Source organism: Halichoerus grypus, chromosome 13, assembly GCF_964656455.1.
Source record: "Halichoerus grypus chromosome 13, mHalGry1.hap1.1, whole genome shotgun sequence".
Lineage (NCBI taxonomy): Eukaryota > Metazoa > Chordata > Mammalia > Carnivora > Phocidae > Halichoerus > Halichoerus grypus.
The window spans coordinates 39666747-39679299 of record NC_135724.1 but is presented as its reverse complement, the minus strand read 5'-3'; positions in this window follow the sequence as shown (position 1 = coordinate 39679299).

Below are 12553 nucleotides of genomic sequence, written 5' to 3'. Positions count from 1 at the left end.
AGGGGGATATTACTGGGGAAGCATCCCAAATAGAAAACTGGCATGATCCATTTTCTTTTTTTTTTTTTTGTAAGATTTTATTTATTTGATAGAGAGACAGGGAGAGGGGAAACACAAGCAGGGGGAGTGGGAGAGGGAGAAGCAGGTTTCCTGCTGAGCAGGGAGCCCGATACGGGGCTTGATCCCAGGACCCCAGGATCACAACCCAAGCCAAAGGCAGACTCTTTAATGACTGAGCCACCCAGGTGCCCCGGCATGATCCATTTTCTAATGTAAATATGAGTGATAGATTTACTTATTTATTTTTGAGCAGAGTAGATGTTTCAGTAAAATGAAGAAATGTTTTCTGTAGTAATGATAGGGATCAGGCGCGAGAATATCCTTCTCAAAATTCCTTTGGGCCAAGATTGGACAGAGTTAAAGGAAGCACCATTTTGTCCAAGCAGGTGATTGCTGGGAACGGGATGTAAAAATTGTTTGTTCACCATCATATCTCCAGCAGTCGATACAGTGCTCGGCAAAGAGCAGACTCTCAAAAAAACTTTGGAAAGTAAGTCAAGAAAGAAGGAAGGGAAGAAAGGCTGGAGAGAAGTTTCAGGATTACTGTGAAGATTAAGAACAGCAGATAAAGACCCAAATACTGGTGCAAAATGGGACTTTCAAAATCAGCATCCAATCTCCTTATAGATATCATAACTGGAGACACGGAGGAGTTAAGTAACTTGTCCAGGGTGACAGATCCTAGTCTAGTTAGTTACTGCATCACCCCTCAATGTTAGGCCTCGGCTCTTAAGCCAGTGCACCTTACCCAATACCAGCCGAGCCGCAAAAGGAATTATTAAGGAAAGGCCCTGGGTTCTTGCATTCTGGCCCCAGACTAGTTACCTTAGCATGTCCGGATTGGAGGAATCTTGAGAAGAGGTCTTAGCCCTCTTTGTACTATTCAGGGCTAGACAAAAGGGGATCAAAATTGGGAACAGGACTTAGCACTCTCAAAGAAGACAGCTTGCGGGTAGAAACGAGGCCCTGACAACACAGATGAAATCGCGCTTCTCCCCAAACCAGCGCTGGAGGAGGTTCATGCTAGCTCTGGAACACAGAGAAAAGTTCTGCAGCCAGTCTTTGGGAAATGTTTGGTTAAATGAGCTTCACTGCAAGACTTCTATACTAGTAAGAGTTTTTTTTTTTTTTTTTAAAGATTTTTTATTTATTTATTTGACAGAGAGAGACACAGCGAGAGAGGGAACACAAGCAGGGGGAGTAGAAGAGGGAGAAGCAGGCTTCCTGCAGAGCAGGGAGCCCGATGCGGGGCTCGATCCTAGGACCCTGGGATCATGACCTGAGCCGAAGGCAGACGCTTAACGACTGAGCCACCCAGGTGCCCCTATACTAGTAAGAGTTTTGAAACTCCAAAAAGCAAATTGGTTCTCAGACATTGTCAAATGTATTTGGCCACAAACCTCTAACTTTTTCTGAAGATTTAATGGACTTAATTTCCCAAGGAGTACTCAGGGACAATGGTTTTCAATTTTTTTTTTTCTGTGACTTCAGGTAGGGGGATAGATTTCGTGTCGGAAACCAGGACACACATGCTTGTGAATGTAACACTGACAGGAATGTTTATAAGACCATACTTAGCTCTTCTATAGGTGCTGTGCCTATTTTCTATCCTGCTTTTCTTGCATTCCCATGAATCCTGGATTTTGAAACCCAGTAAATGGATTTCACAACCTACCTGTGGGTCACAATCTACAGTTGTAAACTTCTGCCCTAATAAGTACTGGTGTGTGATTTAGTCATTTCTCCTCCTCTGTATCCTTTTTAGCTTCCTCTTACCTGTAAGCTGCAATATTGTTGACTCAATCAAAGATTTACCTGGGATGGATCCAAATAATAGAGTGGGGTTAGATAATCTTCAGCCATTTCATTATGGTTATACCGAAGCATACCTTGAAGGAAGCATAATTCATTTTTTTTAAGATTTTATTTATTTGAAAGAGAGAGTGAGTGAGAGCAGGGTGAAGGGCAGAGGGAGAAGCAGACTCCCCACTGAGTAAGGAGCCCGATGTGGGACTCGATTCCGAGACTCCAGAATCATGACCTGAGCCGAAGGCAGTCGCTTAACCGACTGAGCCACCCAGGCGCCCAGGAAGTATAATTCAGAAAACCTGGAAACAGAATGAGCATAGTATCAAAGAGACCCTAGTATCATCTTTTGACCCATGAAGTGAAAAAAGAGGATCTATTCAATGAATAAAAGAAGACATAGAATATTATCTATAGCATGTTCCCATTTGTATACAAAAAGGGGTTTATATGTACATCCATATGTTTGATGTGAAAACACCCCATAAACTGGCCACAGTTATATGTCGTTGGTGGGTGTTACTGTGGGGATACCCTTATTTTTCACTGTGTATCCTTTTGTACTGTTTTAATTGTTTTTACCATAAACATGTATCACTTTTTCAAAACAATAATACACTGCTAGCTGGATAAATAATGAGAGATGAGAAAATCTGAAAAACCAAGAAACTTCCAGTGTTGCTTTTGTAAGCCACTGCTGGTGATGGTATCTATGGGAAATAAAAGGATACCTCTAGGTTCAAATCTTTTTTTTTTTTTAAGATTTTATTTATTTATTCATAAGAGATAGAGAGAGAGGCAGAGGGAGAAGCAGGCTCCCCGCTGAGCAGGGAGCCCGATGCGGAATTCGATGCAGGACTCCATCCCAGGACCCTGGGATCATGACCAGAGCCGAAGGCAGAAGCTTAACCATCTGAGCCACCCAGGCGCCCTCTAGGTTCAAATCTTGAAGGCGTATGTATGTGTTATAGTGATTGACCTTATTTTTTTTTTTTTTTTAAGATTTTATTTATTTATTTGACAGACAGAGACGCAGTGAGAAAGGGAACACAAGCAGGGGGAGTGGGAGAGAGAGAAACAGGCTCCCCGCTGGGCAGGGAGCCCGACGCGGGGCTCGATCCCAGGACCCTGGGATCATGACCTGAGCTGAAGGCAGACGCTTAACGACTGAGCCACCCAGGCGCCCCGTGATTGACCTTATTAACAAGAACCATCTCTGCCTAGGGTATGTGTTCTCTATTCTATCTCTTCCCCCAACCTACGGCATTACAAAAAAATACAGGAAGAGGGCTCCAAATATATTTTCTCAGGATAATGCAGGTTGTCCATTTTGCCTGCAACGGAGTAGAAGCACCAGTGATAGAGAAAAACCAAGAAACTGCTGAAGAGCAGGACTACCCTGAGAGGGGGGAGCTCCGAGAGGTGGGGGGGGCTACCGGTGTTTGGGGAAATTCAAGAGGGATAGCAGCTGCGGGTTTTCAAACTTTAATATCCACGAGAATCATCAGGGGCATTCTTTAAAATGTTTAAATTGCTAAAAACAAACAAACAAACCCTGCGGGCAGAGATTCTGATACGGTTAGTCTTAAGAGTCTTGGAATCAGTTCCCTTTTCTGAAGCTTCTGAAATAAGGCTCAAGAAAAGGGAAGCATGACAATCCCCTTGAGAAACAAACACACACACAAAGACAAAACAAAAACAAAAAACCAAAGATCATTTCTGCTATATTTATCACTGACATATGGACTGCTTGTAAAAGAAAAAGGTCTATTTTTCTCCTTAAGATTGTTAACCTGGAAAGTAGATTTTCTTAAGTGACTTAATACATGTAAAGAACAATGCCTGGCCCAGAATATGGATAAGTATAAGCTATTATTATGAATTTATTTTTTAGGAAACATAAAAGAACAGTTGTTACATAGATGAATCAACTCTATAAATGATGCTGGGATGGACTGCAAGAATGCTAGTTTTCCAGACAATGAACCAAGCAAATAGTTACTTGAGAGGCTATTACAGTATCTAAAATAGCTTCTGATACTCATTCCAGTGTTGGCGGAGAGGTGGTTCCCCACACCAACAGGCAATTCTTGGGATACCAACTGGATGTCAACTCAATTCTGACTTATCTCAAGGAGATAGCATCAGATCCCACAGGTTAAAGGTTTAGTCCTACATAGACATTACTGATGAACTGAATGGCCCGTGGTGGTGTATTCAACTTCCAGCTTCTCTCCTCTTCCCCAAGGTTGGGAGTGGCAACCAGCTAGCTTCCTCGGGTGCTTTTCAAAGTCACTTCATTAACATAACAAAAGGCACTTTAATTGTTCTCATCACTTGGAAAATCTCAAGCATTTAAGGAACTCTGTGCAAGCAAGGGGGATAAAGAACAAATATTTATTTCTTATTATAAATCACAAAATCGCAGTGACCAGTTTTTTTAAATTAATGGTACAGTCCTATTTAAAACAGTTGTGAAGAAAATGTGCAATTGGTTTAAAACTTGTATCTAAATTAGCACATCAATTTAGATACAATCAATGTGTCTATGGCACATTACAAGCAACGACATTATTAAAAGTACATCTTCACAAACAGGCAAATGTACCTATGATTGTTTTCAATTTTATTTTGTTTTCTTTTTTTTAAGATTTCATTTATTTATTTGAAAGAGAGAGAGAGAGAGCACGAGTGGGGTGAGGGGTGAGGGGCAGAGGGAGAAGCAGACTCCCCACTGAACAGGGAGCTGGACTTGAGACTCCCGGATCACGACCTGAGCTGAAGGCAGGCGCTTAACTGACTGAGCCACCCAGACACCCCTTACTTTGTTTTCATTTGCAAAGTTGATGAATACCCAGGCACTGATCCCAGTTTGGGTTTAAACTTTGTTCTAAATGCTTGAATAATGTCCCAGATTCTGTCTCTTTTTTATTTTTTAATTTTTTTTAATTTTTTTATTAACATATAATGTATTATTTGTTTCAGGGGTACAGGTCTGTGATTCATCAGTCTTATACAATTCACAGCGCTCACCATAGTAGATACCCTCCCCAACGTCCATCACCAGCCACCCCATCCCTCCCACCCCTCATTCTGTCTCTTTTTTAAAGCAACAGCCTTTCAGCCTAAAGTGAGTCACTCCTCCAACAGATGTGAGTTTCTAAGTTGCCAAAACCTGCGGACCTAGTCAGTGATCCTAGTTTCCTTGAGAGTTTCCAAACCTGCGTAATCCTGTAGATAATATTGTGTTTTATCAAGTTCCCTCCACTCCCAAGAGAAGAGGTTCTTTCAGTAAATATGCCATACTCATAATTTAGAGGACAGCAAAAAAGTTGGCTTTCAAAATCTTCAGTACAGTTCAAACTGGCCTAGCATCCTCCGCGGGTCCCTCCCTACCTTGAGTGCAGCCCACAGATGCCTCATTAAAAAATATATAGGCATTGGGTGCCTGGCTCAGATGGTTAAGCGTCTGCCTTCGGCCCAGGTCATGATCCCAGGGTCCTGGGATCGAGTCCCGCATCGGGCTCCCTGCTTGGCGGGGAACCTGCTTCTCCCTCTGCCTCTCTCTCTCTCTCTGTCTCTTATGAATAAATAAATAAAATCTTTAAAAAAAAATATATATATATATAGGCATCTTCATCTTTATAGCACCCTTTTCAACAGGTTGTCTAGCTTCAACTTTGTTTAAAGCCAGTGAAAAGGAACTCATTACTTCATGGAACCTCTTCCTATTTTTAGGAAACTTAGTAATTAGAAGACCTTTGCTAACGTTCCTTCTAAATGTGCCCATAGGTGCCTACCCAGACCCATGTGTCTTTTGAAGAAAACCAGAGTGAGCACATCACCCACGCAGGTTGCAGCTTTTCAGCTTTATGGAGGTAGCTGTGATATTTCTTTCCACCATCTTTGTTTTTTCTCTGGCTCCTTCAGGTGGGAAGGAATTATGCATTAGGATTTACTATAAATGTGAATCTAGTTGTACTTAATCTACTTTATACAGAGACTCAGTAACCAAAAAAAAAAAAAAAGACAAGAGAATTAGAATGCATTTGCAACCTAATGGGAATTTTTTCTTAAAAGAGGCAGGTATAATCTGTTCTTTTTTGGTAGGTACCCTTGGGTTGTAGATCATTTTTAGTGGAAAGGAAATAAAAACATGGTGTGGCGCCTGCATGGCACAGTTGGTTAAGTGTTCAACTCTTGGTTTCTGCTCAGGTCATGATCTCATGGTTGTGAGATCGAGCCCCATGTCGGGCTCCATGCTCAGCATGGAATCTGCTTGAGGTTTTCTCTGCCCCTCACTCTTGTGCTCTCGCTCTCTCTCTCTCACACTCTCTCTCTCAAATAAATAAATATTAAAAAAACAAAAAACGTGGGTGCTGAAGTTTTGACAATGAGGGCAGATAATAATTTTTATGGGATACATAGTTCTCTCAAATGGTCCACCAGGTTTTGAGTTTCTTTCTTTCTTTCTTTTTTTCTTTCTCTTTCTTTCTTTTTTTCTTTCTCTTTCTTTCTTTCTTTCTTTCTTTCTTTCTTTCTTTCTTTCTTTTCTTTCTTTCTTTCTTTCTTTCTTTCCTTTCTATCAGAGAGAGAGAGCACAAGCAGGGGGAGCGGCAGACAGAGGGAGAAGCAGGCTTCCAGCTGAGCAAGGAGCCCGATGCAGAACTCGATCCCAGGACCTTAGGATCATGACCGAGCTGAAGGCAGCCACTTAACCAGCTGAGCCACCCAGGTGTCCCCAGGTTTTGAGTTTCTTTCTTTTTTTTTTTTAAGGTTTTATTTATTTATTTGACAGAGAGAAAGACAGCTAGAGAGGGAACACAAGCAGGGGGAGTGGGAGAGGGAGAAGCAGGCTTCCCACCGAGCAGGGAGCCCGATGCGGGGCTCGATCCCAGGGACCTGAGCCGAATGCAGATGCCCAATGACTGAGCCCGCCAGGCGCCCCAGGTTTTGAGTTTCTTGAAGCCCAGGACTATGTCTCATTCTTCTTGGTATCACCGTGCCTATTAATAATACCATGAACAAAGTTGGCCTCAATAAATGCTTACTGAATTGAGATTATTTGAATTTCCAGAAGTGGAGAGATCACCGAAGAGCGATACAGACCAAGAAAAGGGGACTAAACTTACTTCAAGGAAGATCTTTTAACTGGACTCTTCTGATCTTATCCTCCTATTTAACAGAAATACCCTCAAGGAGATGAAACTATACTGATAAGCCCTTTGGTGAACATGCCTAGGGACCATCCCCCACCTTAAAAACTCTGCCTTTTGAAGTATCAGTATTCTGATCATCCAAAAGCAATGGCATCCTCTGTGTCCTAATTGACATTCTTCCCCTTCAAGTCAATGTGTGTCTTTAATATGGGCTTCTAGGGAAAATGCTTTTAACTCAAAGAGCAATTAGAATGGAAAGCAAAGGTGTCTTGGGAAGTTTTGGTGTCAAGTGGTGCCTAAACTAGGAGTCAGAAAAACCCAAGTTCTTGACTTGGCAGAGAGATGACAAGACCCCCAGGAGAAAAGTTGGGGTGGATGGGGAGTTGCTTGGGAGTCACAGCAACACTGGTTTGCTGGAACTCCCCAAAGCATTCTGACCCAAAGACCTACTTCGTGCAGCGCTGGGAGCACTGTAAATAACAGCACACATGGAACTGGCAGCACTCTCTAAGTTCAAAGCACCCGTGTCTACTGGACCCTTATTTGAGGACTGTTTGTACTTTTTTTTTTTTTTTAAAGATTTTATTTATTTGACAGAGAGAGACACAGTGAGAGAGGGAACACAAGCAGGGGGAGTGGGAGAGGGAGAAGCAGACTTCCCACCGAGCAGGGAGCCTGATGTGGGACTTGATCCCAGGACCCTTGGGATCATGACCTGAGCCGAAGGCAGACGCTTAATGACTGAGCCACCCAGGCGCCTGGACTGTTTGTACTTTAACCAGATAACTGGTTAATAGCAGCATTCGCCCTATCGCATGGAAACGTGGCTATTTTCTCAGAGTAAAACAGGCACTAATCTTGGGACGTGGCCCAACTCACTCCTCTGGGAAGGGGGTGGGAGATTCTGACTCAGCTGACAACAGGAGTCCAGCCAGAAGGGCAAAGGACAGTGTCCTCAGGTAAGGCACTCCGTGTGTAGGGTATCTGTTGTTTGGTGGTGACCTCTACTCACCAACCAGCCTGGATGTCAGCGACAGGCTCTTGGTCCTCAAGGAAAGAATAAGCAAACATAAGGCCAAGCTCCAGTCCCAGGAGAAGGATGGGTAGTTAGTCTAGAGTAGTACTGTATGAAGCCTATTGTCTTAATATAAATATAAATAGCATCCCTTTCGTCCCCAGTAGGTTCCTACTTAGGACAATAAATCATGTCATTCTTGGCATGGAATGCTTGGAAGGATACCAGGAAAACAACTTTTGCAACAGGAACCACGGCAGAAGCAATCTTTAAAAACTGGGATAAAGGGAGGCCTGAAATGGACACTGTGGCCCAGGACCACCTGTGGGGGCTTAAGCAGACTGCTCTTGAGGTTACTGGGAATCTCAGAGTCAGTAGGAACCACATCCACATCAGAACAGCTATAACGGTCCGTGTCCTTATTCACAATGACCACTGTCATCCTTCAAAATGCAGGGGGGACATAGTCTTCCTACATCGTGTTTCTACTGTCAGCCTCATAGCTGAGAATGACTGGTATTTAACATATTAAAGTAGTGTTAACTATGCCTGAAGAAGAGAAAGTTTCGCACTGGGTATTCTTCCCAAATCTATGGGCAAGACCCTGTGCTACATAATACAGAGATTACAAGTTGCTTGTAATCTAATTGGAAAGTTAACTAGTTATGAGTTCTAAATGGAAGTCTAAGACAGCAACAAAACAGTTATCACAACATAGTGCCCAGCTAATAGTCAAACCAGTTGTGTTAGCTGTGGTCTTTTTTTTTTTTTTTAAAGATTTTCTTTATTTACTTGACAGAAAGAGACACAGCGAGAGAGGGAACACAAGCAGGGGGAGTGGGAGAGGGAGAAGCAGACTCCCCGCTGAGCAGGGAGCCCAACGCGGGGCTCGATCCCAGGACCCTGGGACCATGACCTGAGCCGAAGGCAGATGCTTAACGACTGAGCCACCCAGGCGCCCCAGCTGTGGTCTTTATGACAGTTCAGAGAGAGTAACCAGTTCAGGTTGAGATGAAAGAAAACTTATGAAGTAGGACACCCCATTCCTTAAGGACTTATTTCTTTTATTTATTTATTTATTTATTTATTTATTTATTTATTTATTTTTATTTATTTGACAGAGAGATAGAGAACACAAGTAGGCAGAGAAGCAGGCAGAGGGAGAGGGAGAAGCAGGCTCCCCGCAGAGCAGGGAGCCCGATGCGGGACTCGATCCCAGGACCCTGGGATCATGACCTGAGCTGAAGGCAGCCGCTTAACCGACTGAGCCACCCAGGCGCCCCTGGACTTATTTCTTGTCAGACATTTTCACGTATGGATTCTAATGTCTCAGAACAACCTTATGAAATGGGTATTAGTATCCAGAATCTACAAAGGAGGAAACTGAGGATCAGAAGGTTTAAGGAACTTGTTCTGAGTTACTCAGCCAGGAAACAGAAGAGAAAGCTTGAACCCACGTGTCTGTAAAGGAAATAAACAAAAAACAAAACCTACTCCTTCTGTGTCACCCCTGCTCTCTATACATCTGACCCCAGATGTGTGGGCTTTCCATACACCCACCCATCTGGGACACCACCTGGGTGTCCCACAATTTTACTCCATTCTGCCAGTATCAACCTGGGAATAGTGTCAGATCCCACGGGTTAAGTAAGGGCTGTCAAATGACAAAAATAAAACAATTTAGTAACAAGTTTGATGTCCTTTATGCACTGGAAAGCAGTCCATGGTTGGGGGAGTCCAGTGCCTCCCAAGCGGTGGAGCGCTCTTCCCCAGGGCTGTTTGGGAAAGAGCGATTTTTAGAAAATGTCAGGAGAGGCAACGTGGAAACAGGGCATGATTGGCTAGGAGGTCGGGGATTTCCTTATAAGACTAGCAGGTCAATCAGAATAGGGAAAAAGTATTTGGCTTAAGTTGATTGGCTGAGGTTGCATATCTGTCCTTATTTAGAACAAGGAAATAATTACAGTTTCTTGGCAGTTGAGAATTGGCTGGCTGGATATACAGTGATTCTGGACAAGCAAGCATTTACAGGGATGCGAAAATTATCTAAGTTTTAGTTTGCTGATGTGGCACCCTAGGCCGGAGCGGCTCCATCTTGGGCCAGCCATTTATTTCAACAGGTCTCAGTCCCATAAGACTGCCCCCCACCCCCACTTCCCTTGCCAATCACAAGTCCAGCTTGCTACTTTGCTTCTGACGGACCAGCTACAAATTGGAAGTTCCCACAACCCCTCCTCAGGTTTGGTTAATTTGCCAGAACAGCTCACAGAACTCAGGAAAACAATTTATTTACTAGATTACTGGTTTATTTCAAAAAGATATAACTCATGAACAGCCGGATGGAAGAGATGCATGGGGCAAGGTATGTGGGAAAGGGCTTGGAGCTTCCCTGCCCTCTCTGGACACGCCACTATCCCCAAACCTCCATGTGTTTACCAACCCGAAGGCTCTCCAAACCCTGTCCTTTTAAGCTTTTATGGAGATGTCATGACATAGGCATGATGGATTAAATCATTGGCCCCTGGCAACTGATTCAGCCTGCAGCCCCTCTCCCCTTACTGGAGGTTGGAGGGTGGGACCAGAAGTTCCATCCTGTAACCATGGTTGGTTCCTCTGGCAACCAGCCCCCATCCCTAGAATAACAATATAAATGTTTATGTCACCTCAATAACATAAGCTCATGTGTGGTCGAAAGGGGTTTGTTATGAATAACAAGACATTCCTTTCAGTTTTATGGCTCTGGAGCTGTTTCAGGAACCAAGAATAAAAGACCATGTGCTATAACAAAAGATGCTCCCAGTGCTCCTATCACTTAGGAAATGCCAAGAGTTTTTGGAGGTCTGTGAAATGGAAGCAAGGATGAAGACCAAATCTATATATCCCGTTATAAATCACAGTATCATGGCTATCTTACTTCAACATTTCTACTTTTTCCATCAGGAGGGCCACAAAATCCAGTCAGAGGCCTCCAGTCAGGTTGAACGGTGTGAACAAGTGCTAGGAGGTCTAAAAGTGGAGTGGAAATTTCAAGAAAGTAGAAGGGTGGCATCCCACCAAAGAAGTTAAGTAAGAAGCATTTAAAAGGCCTTTAGAAAGTAAGGACTTTGTAAAAAATTTTTAAGTGGCAGCCCAAGGAACGCTGGGGAGCCTTTCTCGTTTTGGGCCTGGCCCTCCATGCCTGCAGCCCAAGGTGGGGCATGGAGCTCAGCGTCCTGGGTTGTCCACTCAGGTTGCAAGGCCAGGGCAAGTTATCTGCTATCGAAAGAGAACACAGCGGGGCATCTGGGTGGCTCAGTCGTTAAGCGTCTGCCATCAGCTCAGGTCATGATCCCAGGGTCCTGGGATCGAGCCCTGCATCGGGCTCCCTGCTTGGCAGGAAGCCTGCTTCTCCCTCTCCCACTCCCCCTGCTTGTGTTCCTGCTCTCACTATCTCTCTCTCTCTGTCAAATAAATAAATAAAATCTTAAAAAAAAAAAGAGAACACAGCCTAAAATTAGAAGGAACAGATAAACTGCAAACTAGAAAAGCAAACAAGAGATACTAGTGTCATGGAGTGCAAAGAACAAGGGCTTTAGAGTCAACTGAGTTTAAAATCTTGACTCTCCCACTCATTATACACATGACCTTGGCTGTTCACTTAACATATCTCTGATTCAGTTTCCTTATTTGGAAAATGTACCAACTTTACCATGTGCTTTGTGGTTGACTTCCCCAAATTCTTTTTACCTCAGCTGATCCACCTAAGACAATCATAAGAATCCCATTCTCCTTGCTAATGATTGGGCCAGGGATGATGGCTAAGGAGATACGAAAGACTGTGGACTGAAATGTGTCCCCACAAAATTCATATGTTGAAGCCCTACCCCACAATGTTTCAAAAAGCATATAAGTAGCCCCCACTACCACCAGCACCCATTCCATATAACCAGGGAATTGAGCTTCAGAACACAGCAGACATATACAATTGAACAGAATTGCAGAGGAATGGAAACAGAACCCTGATCAAACCTTGCCTGAAGCCAATACTACTTTTACACTTTTTAAAATATGAACTAGTACAATTTCTTCTTGTTTAAGCAGGCTTGAGCCAGATGTCTGTTACTTGCCGACTACAGCAACCTAGGTTTATTATGAGGGTAAAATCAAATTATGAAAGTAAAGACCCTACTCCAGCATGTGGTACATATAAATAATAGCTATTATTATTTTAGGCAGACAGGTAATTTGTAAGTCACCCAATGTAGTGGTCATGACTGGGAGATCTATCTGGATATAGAGACATTTCCTATCAGTGAGTAAGGGTTATGGTGCACAAAACCACTATGGAAAAGGAGAGAACACTGGAGTAAGAGGTAGATAGTTGACCTGGGATTTGCCCCTGGCAAAGCAGATTTAGGTTCTGGTTGATAGTGAGGAAACCAGCAGAAGGAACAAAGTAGAACTAACATAAATGGTGAGACTGGTGGTCTCCTTCCTAATTTCCATTTTTCAGCTAGTTTTCCTGTGGTCCTAG